We start from the raw sequence: 13,054 nt of genomic DNA, 5'->3' as shown, positions 1-13,054 counted from the left end.
ATACAGTCCACACATTTCACAAGAAAATAAGTTCTGGAAAGTATGCAACTTCTGGCATTTAATAGCAGCGAATTAGAGAAGGAGCATAGGCTGATGGAACCTGATTATTTAGCTCAGCTCTTCAATTCTTTCTTCACATAGACACAGACTTTGTACACCAGCAATATGGCCCAGATTTGATCCTGGAATTGGCACACAGTCCCAAAAAATGAAGTTACAGCAGCAATGTTAGCTTGCACAGGGGAGAGTCTGCCTTCCGGTGTCTCTTCAGTGCTCACGGTCATCACAGAAGTAAAGAATGCCAGGAGAGGGTAGGATTTTCTGTTGTTGTCCCTTCACACGCACCAGTAGGCAGCTCGGTGTTTTAAATTTCTTCAGAAAGCAGAATAATAGTTGGCAAAAGGAATGATTTGCATATTTTCTGCACGTTGGGCATCTTTCACATATTCCAGACCATGCGACCTTGAATGCCCAGATGAATTTTTCTCAAAAACAAATTGTGTTTCGGAGAATTTAACCGATGCAAATGCCGCAAAATATCACGGTTTCCTCTGCTTGGCAGAAATAGAACAAGAAGCTGAAGCCTTAAAGTCGGAGAAAAAATATGCAACTTTGATTTGTAACTCAAATGGGCAACCTTGGGATCTTGATGGGCTCGACACTAAACATCATTTGGATTCTGAATTCTCAGATACATCAGATTATGATGAAGAGTCGGAGTCAAGAGTAAATAATGAGGAAGAATAGAGTCCTGATCAGTTGGACGCAATTGCTTCACTCTTCAGAGGCAAAACACCGCCAAAATCAAAGAATTAAATGTTGAGAATTCACACATACTTAAAGAGCTGAGTGGAAACGTAAGTTTTCCAATGCGTTACCACTGCCTCAGGAATTTGAAACGACAGATATAGGGACAACATCCCTGCCAGGCATTTTTCCTTTGTTTACCAAGCCAAGGAAGACCATGTTAGGTTTTTCCAATTTTAAAAACAAACATCACAAGCCTTGTGCATCACAATAAAAGGCCAAATAAAACGTTGAATGTTACTGGTGCCAATTTGCTGTGCATCGAACCGACCAACACATATAATAGTGTATTCAATCTCTATTTTCAGGCATCATCCCTAAAGTATAATCCTTTATGTTCATTGATTCTAGTGGTAGTCTCAACTAATCAAACTATTCAAAATTGGAATCACCAGAATTTGGGCTGAATTACATAAGCAAAAGATTTTGCCTTAACCTTCAGAAAATTATTTTAGATTCTTCTTCTTCAGCGGTCGTTCACAAGAAACAAACTGATGCGAAAACATCATTACACACAGTATCCTCCACAATCAAACAGTTATTTGCTCACCCCACTGCTATGCTCACAACTCTTCCATGCTCAAATCATCACTCAACTGGCCACACAAAATTTTATTATACATATGCCCACTTCTTCACAACGTTTACTCAAGATTCGGCGACGGCTTTAAGAAAATTTAATTGACCACGATATTAACTCCGCAATGCTCATTCTTACAAAGGTCTAGATATCACACCATGCACAGGTTGCAGAGCACTTCAATGTAACTATCCTTCCTTGCTGAGGATGCACTCGGCCTTGAATTCGCACAGGTATATAATAATCTGCCTTCTAAGCTCTGTTTCTGCAATCTTTACTTCGACAACAATGATTCAGCACCGATCCAACACACAATGGCACGATTTGGTAACAAGCTTCGCCTTGGGAAAGACCTGAAAATAGATGGACCAAAGCTACAGCAGGAAGAAGACTGCAAGGCGATGGAGAAACAAAATCGCAGGCCTTTCAAAAATAATTTTAACGCACATCTTTCAGACGGGACACGTGGAGCAGGCTAGCAGCGTTCGGGCTACGTGCAGCAGGCCAGCCTTCAGAAATAAAACGCATATGATAGACAGGGCTAGCCAATAAAAATGACAGACAGGATAGCACTAAAATTACCATGAAACGCTTATGGACAGAGAGTATGGCATACAGACATGTCAGAACAGTTTGGACAGCGCTGGCAGTGTCAGGAGCAGCTAAAATTTAGCTGAAGAAATATTCATGAGAAAATATTCCTGAGATGCAGAATTGATGGCAGAAATGACTTGCACAAAAAAGGCCATACAACAAATGGCTCAAATTAATTATGCAGGGCAGGAATACGCCTGCTCTGATACCATGTTAAACACACATGGGTAGTAAGAACAATATGAAAGATAAATCATGCAGTACAATTTTTATTGACAAATGATATATATTTATAGTACATTATCCGACCGTTGGGTTTCACATCGCAAGGTCTCTTGGACTCCTTTTGTCCATTCGGCTTCCACACTAACCCATTGAGGATTAGGTGTCCAACACTATATTACATTCAACGATATGAAGGGAAACTCTTCAATGCATATAGATTAGACCTAGTTTTCAAAAGTTACACTCTTGGATTTCCTAGTTATGTGTTGTAGATTAAATTTCCTCTTTCAAAGAAATTTGCAAAAAGATTATGATTTACATTATGCAAGTAAAGTGTTAACTTGATTGGTTTTCAAGTAGGGTAGCATGGTTAATTTCTAAAACTAGTGTAGTCTTTTTCCTTCCTGCAGTTACAATTAGTCTTTACATCTAATGAATGGAAATTTCATTTCTGTAATTAAGATAGTATCACTTCCTTACAATTAGGGTATGCTTCTGTCTTTCTATACAAATTTATCTTTATAGTTAGCTAAAGGAGTGGTCTCTGAATATCTTGATTTGATTCAGTGACTGAGGGTGACATGAGTAGATCTTGACCTACTTTGCATATAGCATTGTCACCTCTAAGTTTGTACGAACCCCGGGTTGATAATTTAAGTTGAGAGTCTTGGGAGTTGCAACATCCTTGTTGCAATACCCCTCCCATCAAAGCCGTCAAGTTGTTTTATAAATAAATTCCTTCTGCAGATAGAAGCAATCCTCCTAGACCTAGTGGCTTGATCTAGAAAAAAACAAGAAAAAATTGTTATTCTTTCCTTAGAGAAGTTTGAAACATGGAAGAAAGACTTACTTGAGAACCAATGCAACCTCTCTTCTTCTCGTCACTTGCAAGCATTAGCTCCAAATCCAAATGCTAAAATTAGAACTTGCCAATCATCCAAAACAAGCAAGAGAACCAAAATATACAAACAACTCTAAACAAGAAGCCAAGGATTTATTGTTCTACATATGCATAAATGAGACATAATGTATAGGAAAACAAGGAATTTTTGTATTAATAAAAGTAGGAGAAGATTACAACCCTTGAAGGCCTTGACCTTGTAGATCTCTCTCAACTATTGATAAAAATGGATATTGGTGGCCACCCACCTATTCCACTTACACCTCTAATCGGTTTCATTTGTTCCCTTATTTATTTTAGCATTTACTATTTTTAGTAGTTTTTTGGGTTCTCAACTTCCGAAGCAGTTTTGACCCTCTAAGAAACGTTTTTTGGAGGTCTGTTGTAGGCCCGTGGCCATGGAGAGGGGCCGGCGACAAATCCTGTAGTACTCGGAGAGACCTTTCCAACAAGGTATCGTACACTCCAAACGAAGATAATATGACCAAGTTATGACCCGGGAAGTTGGTTTCCCAACTAACCTCAACGAGGCCCACAAACTCTTGGCGTTACATCTCCTCGGGTTAGGGTTTTGGTTGTTTAGGTTTTCTCATGTTTTTCAATAATAAATAGGCCCTTGAGCTTCATTGTAACACAGTTCAGAGGCATGTAGCCTCCACATCTCTTCTCAGAGATAAGTTACCATCGTCCGAGCTAGTCTTTTTTCCATTTTGTTTGTAAGCATATTTCAGTATTTGATATTAATGAAATAAAGTGTTATTTTTGTTGCATCTCTATATTTATGGTTATATCTGTAATTTGTTGTGTTCTTGTTTAAGTTTGGATCAGTGGTATGAGAGTGATCTGCTATTTCTTTGTTTTTCTTTGCATGTCCCCAACAAGGTTGAGATATAAGGAGTTAGGGCTCGAACTAGTCGAACCTTTGCAAAACCAGCCTCGCAAATCCTGATGGCCTCCCATGGTGGAAGCGAAGAAGATGAGGGGACAGGAAATCCTTTCAAAATATTGCTCGAAGAAGCCCTCGAGTGACAAAGGAACATGATGATGGACAACTTTACCAAGATCCTTCAGCGGATATGCAAAGGCGACACATCTACTTCCGATAACTACTCTGGAAGTGCCACACCCTTTAAGGTACAAGTTAACTTTTACATCCCCATATTTGAAGGTCAAATAGATGGAGACGTCATAGATAAATGGTTAAATATGCCAGAAGGACATTTTTATGTTCATGATTTTTCCAGCTGGGAAAATATTACTTTTTCACTTCTCAAAGCCACCTCCCAAGTCAAGGGTTGGAGGGAAACCTATTGTGAGAAGAAAGATGAAAGTACACCCTCATTGTTTTCAGTCGCATCCACTTGGAATTCATTCTGGGATGCCATCAAGGAGCAATATTACCTTGTCGGGAGATATGAAGAGAAATACATAATGTGGGCCATGCTGTAGCAGGGAAGAGACCAGGACGTGTCGGAGTTTACCAATGTTTTCCATACCCTTCGCATGAATTTGGGTATCAAGGATTCTGAGATACCGCAGCTACCTACACAAGTACATCCAGGATGAGATGGAGTTCCTGGACATCTCCTCGATCGACATAGTGTACCGATACACTGTCAAGATTGAGTAAAAGTTTAAACAGAAAAAGCGATACTTTGGATCTACGAATCCGAAGCAAGGGAAAGGCGCCCCCAAACCGCAAAACAAAGGGAAAATCCAAGGCGGGGCGACCCAGGATAACCCATTGAAGCTGCAAGCAAAGAACAACACCATGAAGACAAAGAAGGACATGTGAAATTGGTGTGAGTTCCATAAGAGTTCCACTCACAACAAAAGTGAGTGTCGGGCCAAGCAGTCACTAGTGGCCAAGCTGAAGGCTTCCGAGTTAGACGCATGTTCTGACTCTGAGTCAGAACCCGACAAGAGGAATGATAAAGGAAAGAAGATCATTTACGTAGAGCCCAGTGCCACTATGGCCACCACCAAGATCCAGAAGAGGGGGAACACCTATTGCACTCACAGATGTGGGTGAAGGGTTCTCTTCTGCAGTTCATTGTCGACAACAAGAGCCAAAAGAACCTCATTTTAGTAGAGGTCATGAAGTGGCTAGGCATACCGACTACAACACATCTACATCCATACACCATTGGGTGGCTTCACCAAGGACGAGATCTCTACGCCAGCTAGCAGTGTCGCCTTCCCTACAACATCAAGCCCTTCATATATAAGGTAATGTGACGTATCTCCTCTTGAAGTTTGTGATGTATTATTATGACAACCATACTTATGGAAGTGACATGTTGTATATGAGTCTAGACCTCGCTCTATTTTTATTTCTTTGGGTAGTAAGTTATACAGGATAGCGGAGATATCCCCACCTATCATGATCTCCTTGATCTTTGCCAAGCAATGCAGTAAGGTCATTTCCCAGACTGGGAATTTTTTTTTCTTTCTGATTTGCTCTCAAAGTAAGGGGAAGGTCATAGCCACATCCATGGCTTTTGGGAAGGGTTCCTCCAAGCAACAGAAGCAGGTGGATACAGTTGTGGAAGAATATAGGGACATGTTCTCCTCATCCATAGGGTTACCCTTGCATTTTCAGGTCAATCATTCAATCGATATGACTCTCAAAGCACCTCTACCCAATGGGCTGATATATCATCACTCCATTCTAGAAAATGAATAGATCAAGCGGCAAATCCATGAGTTTATGAAAAAATAGCACATCCGACCAAGTTCCTCGCCTTGTGGGAGCTCGATTGTACTCATACAAAAAAAGGATGGGACCTATAGGCTCTGCATTGATTATTGGGCATTAAACAAAATCACTCTCAAGAATAGGTATCCAATCCCACGGATTGATGACCTGCTGGACCAAATCAAAGGGGCCAAGTATCTCACCAAGATCGATCTGAAGTCTGGTTATCACCAAGTTGCAATTGAGCTCACAGATGTATGGAAGACTACCTTTAAATCCAAGGCAGGCCTTTTCGAATGATTCGTTATTCCCTTCAGGTTGACAAATGTCCCTGCTACTTTTATGAGGCTAATGGATGACATCTTGCAGTCCTTCACCAACTCGTTCGTGGTATTTTTTACGGACAACATCCTCATCTTTATCAAGAGTTGGGAAGAACACTTGCAACACATTTAGCAGGTCCTTCAAACCCTTTGGCAACACAAATTGTGTGCCAACTTGAAGAAATGCACCTTTGGCATGAGCCAGGTCCAATACTTGGGTTACATCATAGAGGAGCATGGTGTGCATGTGGACCTGACTAAGATCCAAGTCATCTGGGATTGGCCAACCCTGACCACTCTAGCAGAGCTTTGCAGCTTTTTGGGCCTTGAAATTTTTTATCGGAGGTTTGTGTTGGGATTCTCCCATATTACTTGGCCTTTGAGTCAGATTACTAAGGGCGGGGCGAAAGAAAATTTTTCCTAGTCCGAGTCCCAACAGAAGGTTCATGGAGTTGAAGCACCACCTCTACTCTGCACTGGTACTCACACTGCCAGACCTGCAACAGCCATTTGAAATCAAGATAAATGCCTCAGACTATGCTATTGGTGAAGTCTTCACCCATCAAGGGCATCTAGTGGCCTATCATAGTGAGACATTTTCCGATATAATTCAGAAGTACGCCACCTATGATAAAGAGATGCATTTCATTGTGCAGGCATGTTGACAGTGGAAGCACTACATTCTGGGAAAGGAGACAGTCATCCACACTAATCACCGACCTTTTCAGTTTATACAAACACAGGGAAAGTTGCAGAATGATCACCATCAAAAGTGGTCTACATATCTGCAACAATTCCACTTGAACATTAAATACAAAAAGGGCAGCGCCAATCATGTTGTAGATTGCCTTAGTTGGCCCCCAGTTGTAGCACTGACTACTATTCTCAACTCTTGTGGTCATGAGACTTCTGGATGGCCGCAACTATACAAAAATGATCCAGAGTTCACCTCCACATACTAGATGCTAGTAGATGGAAAGCAAGTTCTTGATTTCCACCTCTAGGACACATTATTATGCTACCTGGGCCACCTTTGTGTTCCTTCAAGCGAGCGTGCCAAGTTGATTTGGGAGGCGCACTACAGTCGGGTCGCAGGACACTTTGGTGTGGATAAAATTGTGGTTGTACTACAAAAGTACTTTTATTGGCCCAAACTCCGACTAGATGTTCGTAAATATATCAGATCCTGCACTGTCTATGCCATCGTCAAGCCAACCATCAAGAAGCAAGGCTTGTACACTCCTTTGCCTACTCCCAACCAGCGATGGGAATCCATCTCCATTGACTATATGTCTAGTCTCCCTTCTACCAAGCATGGTCATGACTATTTATTTGTAGTCATGGACAAACTTTCTAAGATGGCTATATTGGTGGCCTGCAAGAAGAGTATCACCGTAGAGGACACCGCCAAACTCTTCTTTGAACGAGTATGGGCCCATTTTGGGATCCCGTTGACCATTATATCATATCAGGATAGTAGGTTCCTGAGCACATTCTTATCAAGCCTCTGGACACTATTGGACACCAAGCTCACCAAGTCGACTACCTTTCATCCCCAGACTGATGGCCATATGTAGGTCGTCAATAGGATGATAGTGCACATACTTCGCATGTACAAATCCAAGCATCCTCGAACTTGGGATGAGATTCTTCCATATGTGTAACACAGTTATGATAGAGATCTCCATAGCTCAACTGATCGTAGTCCCTTTCAAGTGGGTCTAGGATTTCAACCATTGTGTTTGATTGACGTTTCCATGCCTTACGCGACTACACAGACAAAATCTACACATGTATTGTTCGAGGCTGATAAAGAGACCAAATTTATTGAACACATCCAACACATCTTCCAGTAGGTTCACGACATTCTGGAGATGTCAAATGCCAAGAACAAGCAGCGACATGATCAACATTGGGTGCCACACAAGTTTCAGGTGGGCAACAAAGTTTGGTTGCATTTGCAGAAAGAACGCTTTACCGGAGCCCATCAGAAGCTCATATCACTCCGATATGGTCCTTACACCATTACCAAGGTTATGGGAGAGAATTATTTTGAGCTCAGTATTCCCCCATTCCTTGGTCTGCACCGAGTGTTCGATGTCGACCGCCTTCAGCCATACTTCCCACCATTACTGGACACATCAGACATTGTTGAACAAATCACACCAACAAAGTTAAACCTAGACTGCATGGAATAGGCCATAATTGATTGGATTATGAACACACAGGTCAATAACACTTGCCAACAAAAGATCCAACTATATCGGGTTGTCAAAGTTGGCCAACTCCTGCACCAAGGCAAGTGGCTCAAAAAGGACCGGGTTCAACAGAAATTTCCTCACCTCATGGAGGCTCTCTCTACATGCAATGGGGACCATTGCTTCCTAAGGTGGGAGGAATGATCCAAGTGGATATTGGTGGCCACCCACCTATTCCACTTATACCTCTAGTGGGTTTCATTTGCTTCCTTGTTTATTTCAGCGTTTACTATTTTTAGCAGTTTTTTGGGTCTTGAACTTTCGAAGCAATTTTGACCCCCTAAACGACGTTTTTTTGAGGTTCGGTGCAGGTTAATAGCCATAGGCAAGGGCCTATGGAAAATCCTGTAGTACTCAAAGAGACCATTCCAACAAGGTATCGTACGTGCCAGACAGAGATAATATGACCAAGTTATGATCTCGGGAAGTTAGCTGCCCAACTAACCCCAACGGGGCCCACAAACTCTTGGCATTACATCTCCTGGGGTTATGGTTTTCTCATGTTTTTCAATAATAAATAGGCCCTTGAGTCTCATTGTAACAATGTTCAGAGGCATGTAGCTGCCACATCTATTCTCAGAGATAAGTTACCATCGCCCGAGCTAGTCTTGTTTCCATCCTGTTTGTAAACATATTTCAGTATTTGATATTAATGAAATGAAGTGTTATTTCTGCTGCATCTCTGTATTTATGGTTATATCTGTAATTTGTTGCATTCTTGTTTAAGTTTGGATCAACTATCTTGTCCTTGCTTTGCCACAAAAGCAAGCCTTCAATCATTTCTCAAGTACATGGATGGATTATGGACCTCTCTAGACACAAATGGGTAGCATGAGGGCATAACTAAGAGTCTCCAAAAGCCAACCTAGACACTATGGGAGGCAGGGAATTTATAGGGTAAATGAGGTGGTTTGGGATTTACCATTCTAGGGCTTATATCCACATTATAGGGAGGTAAGTTATAGAGGATAAGAGATAAGACCTCGAGATTAGGAGTTCAAGATCTGATCCAATAGTAAATCGTTGAAACCATTTCTGAAGCTTCTAGAAAGAGAAACTTTGAAATTAATTTTTATTTTTTACCAATTTCCAACTATCATCGCGCTTTCTTTGAAGGAAGCCTACACTCATCAACACAATTGTTATGTGTGCAACCTGCATCATTGTAAGTTGTTTGAAGGGTAAGTGCGATGATCTCTAAATTTAGGGTTTTTAAGCCAATTTAACCCAAATTTATTGTAACTTCTGGAAAGGGAATGCTTTTGGCTTTGTAGGGGATGATTGCAAATTGTCAACGGATGATGATAGATCCAAGTTCAAATTCATTTGATTGGATGTGACAAAATGGCCTTTAACATTACTAAATAAATAAATAAAGGGTGAAAGAAGAGAAAGGCTTCTTGCGTAGAGAGGTGAAGCAAGTGACTTTGTCGAGGTGCTGATTATGCCCGCTAGCATGGAAACAATGCTTGTACTCCTATGGTGACTCTATCGTACTGTCCAGACCTGCTGGCAGCGGTGCAACACCAGAGATTAAATTCACACTAAATATCTTAAAACTCACCATTACATATTACTCTTTCCTAGATTGAAACAATTGTGATATGGCATAGTCCCTTGTGTGTTGAACCAAGGAAGGAATGTGGGATGCTATATATAACTGGGTTGGAAAGGGAAAATTCAAGGCAGTCTAATTGGTAAATCAATACTTCCTGGAAGGCTAGTTCTGTAACTGAAATCTATTCCTAGACAGAGAAGTTGAAGTTTGCCCAGTGTGTCACTGAGTGTTGTCATTGCTGCAATACCCTCCAAATTTTTGCTACATTCGAATTTTGGAGCCTACTTAACTATCGTGTCAAGTGTCTCTTTGGTCGTCAAGTGTTGTTGCATGTCATTCTACATGTTTCAAGTGTTCATGCTCTTTCCTATGTGTCGTTGCATTGTTTAGAACATCTTTGGTGCACTCCATGATTATAATACACTTACTAGTTATAAAATGACACTTTTGGTCGTAGTCGCACATATTTTGTCTGTCGTACTAGGAAAGTGCTTGTAAACTGGAATTTTGATGTCTATTCCTTAGTATTCGATCTTGTCTAAATTTTACTCATGAGTTGGTATGTGTCGCACTTGATTTTACTCCTAACTCATTGTGTTTCCCCTTGTCTTATCTTCCATACATATACAAATTTTGGTTTGCACAAGTTAGCCCCACCAAGGCTAAGAGAGCACATGACATGGTGCACTCTTAAGGCTCATTCAAGACACCTTTCCTTGTTCATACTATTCCCTGTGCCCCTCCAAAGCACATAGCGCACTCTCATGAAACAAGATCTCCTCATCTTTCCGAACTGCGCCCTCCAACAAGCCCCTCTTCCAGTTGAGTGCATGGCGCATCAACAATGCTCATTTCATCTTCCTTGACGCTTGACACTGCGCCATGTGCCCTCAACTGAGCGCATGGCACATCAATAGTGAAAATTAACCTCTCTTGAGCCTTTAGACTGCGCCTTGCGCCTTCTTTGAGACTTAGGCTTTCCCATTTAATTGCATGGCACATCAACAAGCATCATTAGGTTTCCTTCACCCTTCACACTATACCTTACGCCCTAGATCAAGCTTTCTCTTCCCAGTAGAGGGCACAGTGCATCCTCAAGCCTCATCACTTAGCCCTTGACCCTAAATAGTGCACCTTGCACCCAAAAGCTCCCTCTTTTCTTCCCAAGGACACTAATGAACCACAGTAAAAAATTTTGCATGAAACATGTTAGAATAGGAAAATTTTGGGCTGATGTTTGCTTGCCATGAGTGATCTTAGTTGCAGGTGTTCTAGATCAACATGGAGAGGATGCATGAAGAAAATTTTCAAAGGGAGCAGCTTAAGGAAGCATTCAAGAACAGAGAACACATGGAGTGACAAGATGAAGAACATTGGAATCTTGATGATCAAAGCGGTCCATAAAGACTCCATATGATCTAAGACCCTTTGGAGAGTAAAGACAACAACAACATGAAAGTTGCATGCAAGATTGAAGACACAAGTGGCAGCATTGTCACCTCTCAAGAAAGTCCATGTCATCAGTCATTTTGGGTCCAAATAACCAATTAGTGACTTGTCATGTTATCATCGCATGATGATGTAATTATGTAACCATTGTAAATACAAAGATGTGGAAGTCCAAGAGTCATATATGGAAAAAAGAGCCACATGGAGAAGTCCAAAAGACATATGTAATTCCAAAAGTCATAAAGAAGTTCAAAGGTCATCTAGAAGTCCAAAAGTTGTATAGAAGTCTAAAGGTCGTTAGGATTTGAAAAGGCATATGAGAAACTCAAGAGTCATGGGGATATGAAAGGTCATGCTTCTAGTTATAAAAGACGCCTCATTATTCAAGAAAATGAGTTTTCACCTTGGCTTCTCCCACAAGGCATTACAGAGATAGAGATAGTTATTCTTCAGAGCAAGTAGTGGCTCTAACGCACCACTGTTGAAGCTAGTGGTGTTCATTGTACTCATGTATCTTGGAAGTTTTGTTTAATACTGGAAGTCATTTGGCCAACACATTTTCATGCGTAGATCGTGGATGTTTCGACACTATTCTTCAAATATTTGCAATTTATGTTGACATCTATATGTACTAAAGAAATTGAACTATTTCAGTGGCTTTGGTGCTTAACTTGTTGGAAATGTGGTGTGATTGTTATAACAATCGTTTCATCTATCTGAACTATTTCACTTGATGACTAACAATTCTTTCGTATTATGTGCATGTGTCTTTACTATATTAGTAGTATTACTTTTCTTTTAGAGACTAACTTTTGTTCCTTGCAGTGAAAGAACCTTGAAACATTTACAATTGAATGTTGCACAAGGCATACTCTCTTGCTCATTCAAAAGCACGTGTACTACTCTCTTTTGCTAATTATTTAAGCTAAGGAAAATCTTTAAGTAAATGGAAGCAGGGCCATATTTCTGAATGAGACTCCTATACCAAACAGTGTGAGGTCTAATTGAGACTTCATATCTAAGAGATCCCTTATATGTTGGCAAGATCCAACACTGTCAACAGATTGCAAATTTGATTTCAATGAGAAAGTCATGTTGATTGACAACATGTTTGAATGTAAAACATCAAATGATATAGAGGAACCAATGAGTCTTATAAATGACTAATATTTCAACATTCAAAATCTATGTAAGATTTCTGTGTGTAGATATTTTTTCCTGCAAATAAAAAAATCTTATAGTGTTTAATTATGTTTAATTTTAAAATTAACTTATTTATTGTTTTGTGAATTAAGATTTCTACTAGTCATTGATAGTTACATAAAGAATTTGTTGCCCTCTGTCAATGACTTACCATGTGGGAAACCGAACCACTGATAAGGTAAAAGTTTATCAAAGTGTAGAAATAAATTGTCCAAAAAGATAATACATTCATACAACAAAAACTTTAAATGTCTAGAGACTCCATAGAGCCTATTATCAATAAGTAAGTGAAAATTTTAGAAGTGTTGACCCTAACAATCCTATCAAGCAAATGATTGAAAACCAAAAAATATCAACTAAAGAGAGACATGAAAATTTAAGTGGAAGGGGAGGTTTCAACATCAATAGGACCTGCAACATCAGGATCAAGGCAGTGGGTTGTTGAACCAAAGTCTATG

The sequence above is a fragment of the Pinus tabuliformis genome, chromosome 7, assembly GCF_031772625.1.
Source record: "Pinus tabuliformis cultivar Carrire ecotype Pingquan chromosome 7, CPIR1, whole genome shotgun sequence".
Lineage (NCBI taxonomy): Eukaryota > Viridiplantae > Streptophyta > Pinopsida > Pinales > Pinaceae > Pinus > Pinus tabuliformis.
This window is presented reverse-complemented; position numbering follows the sequence as displayed.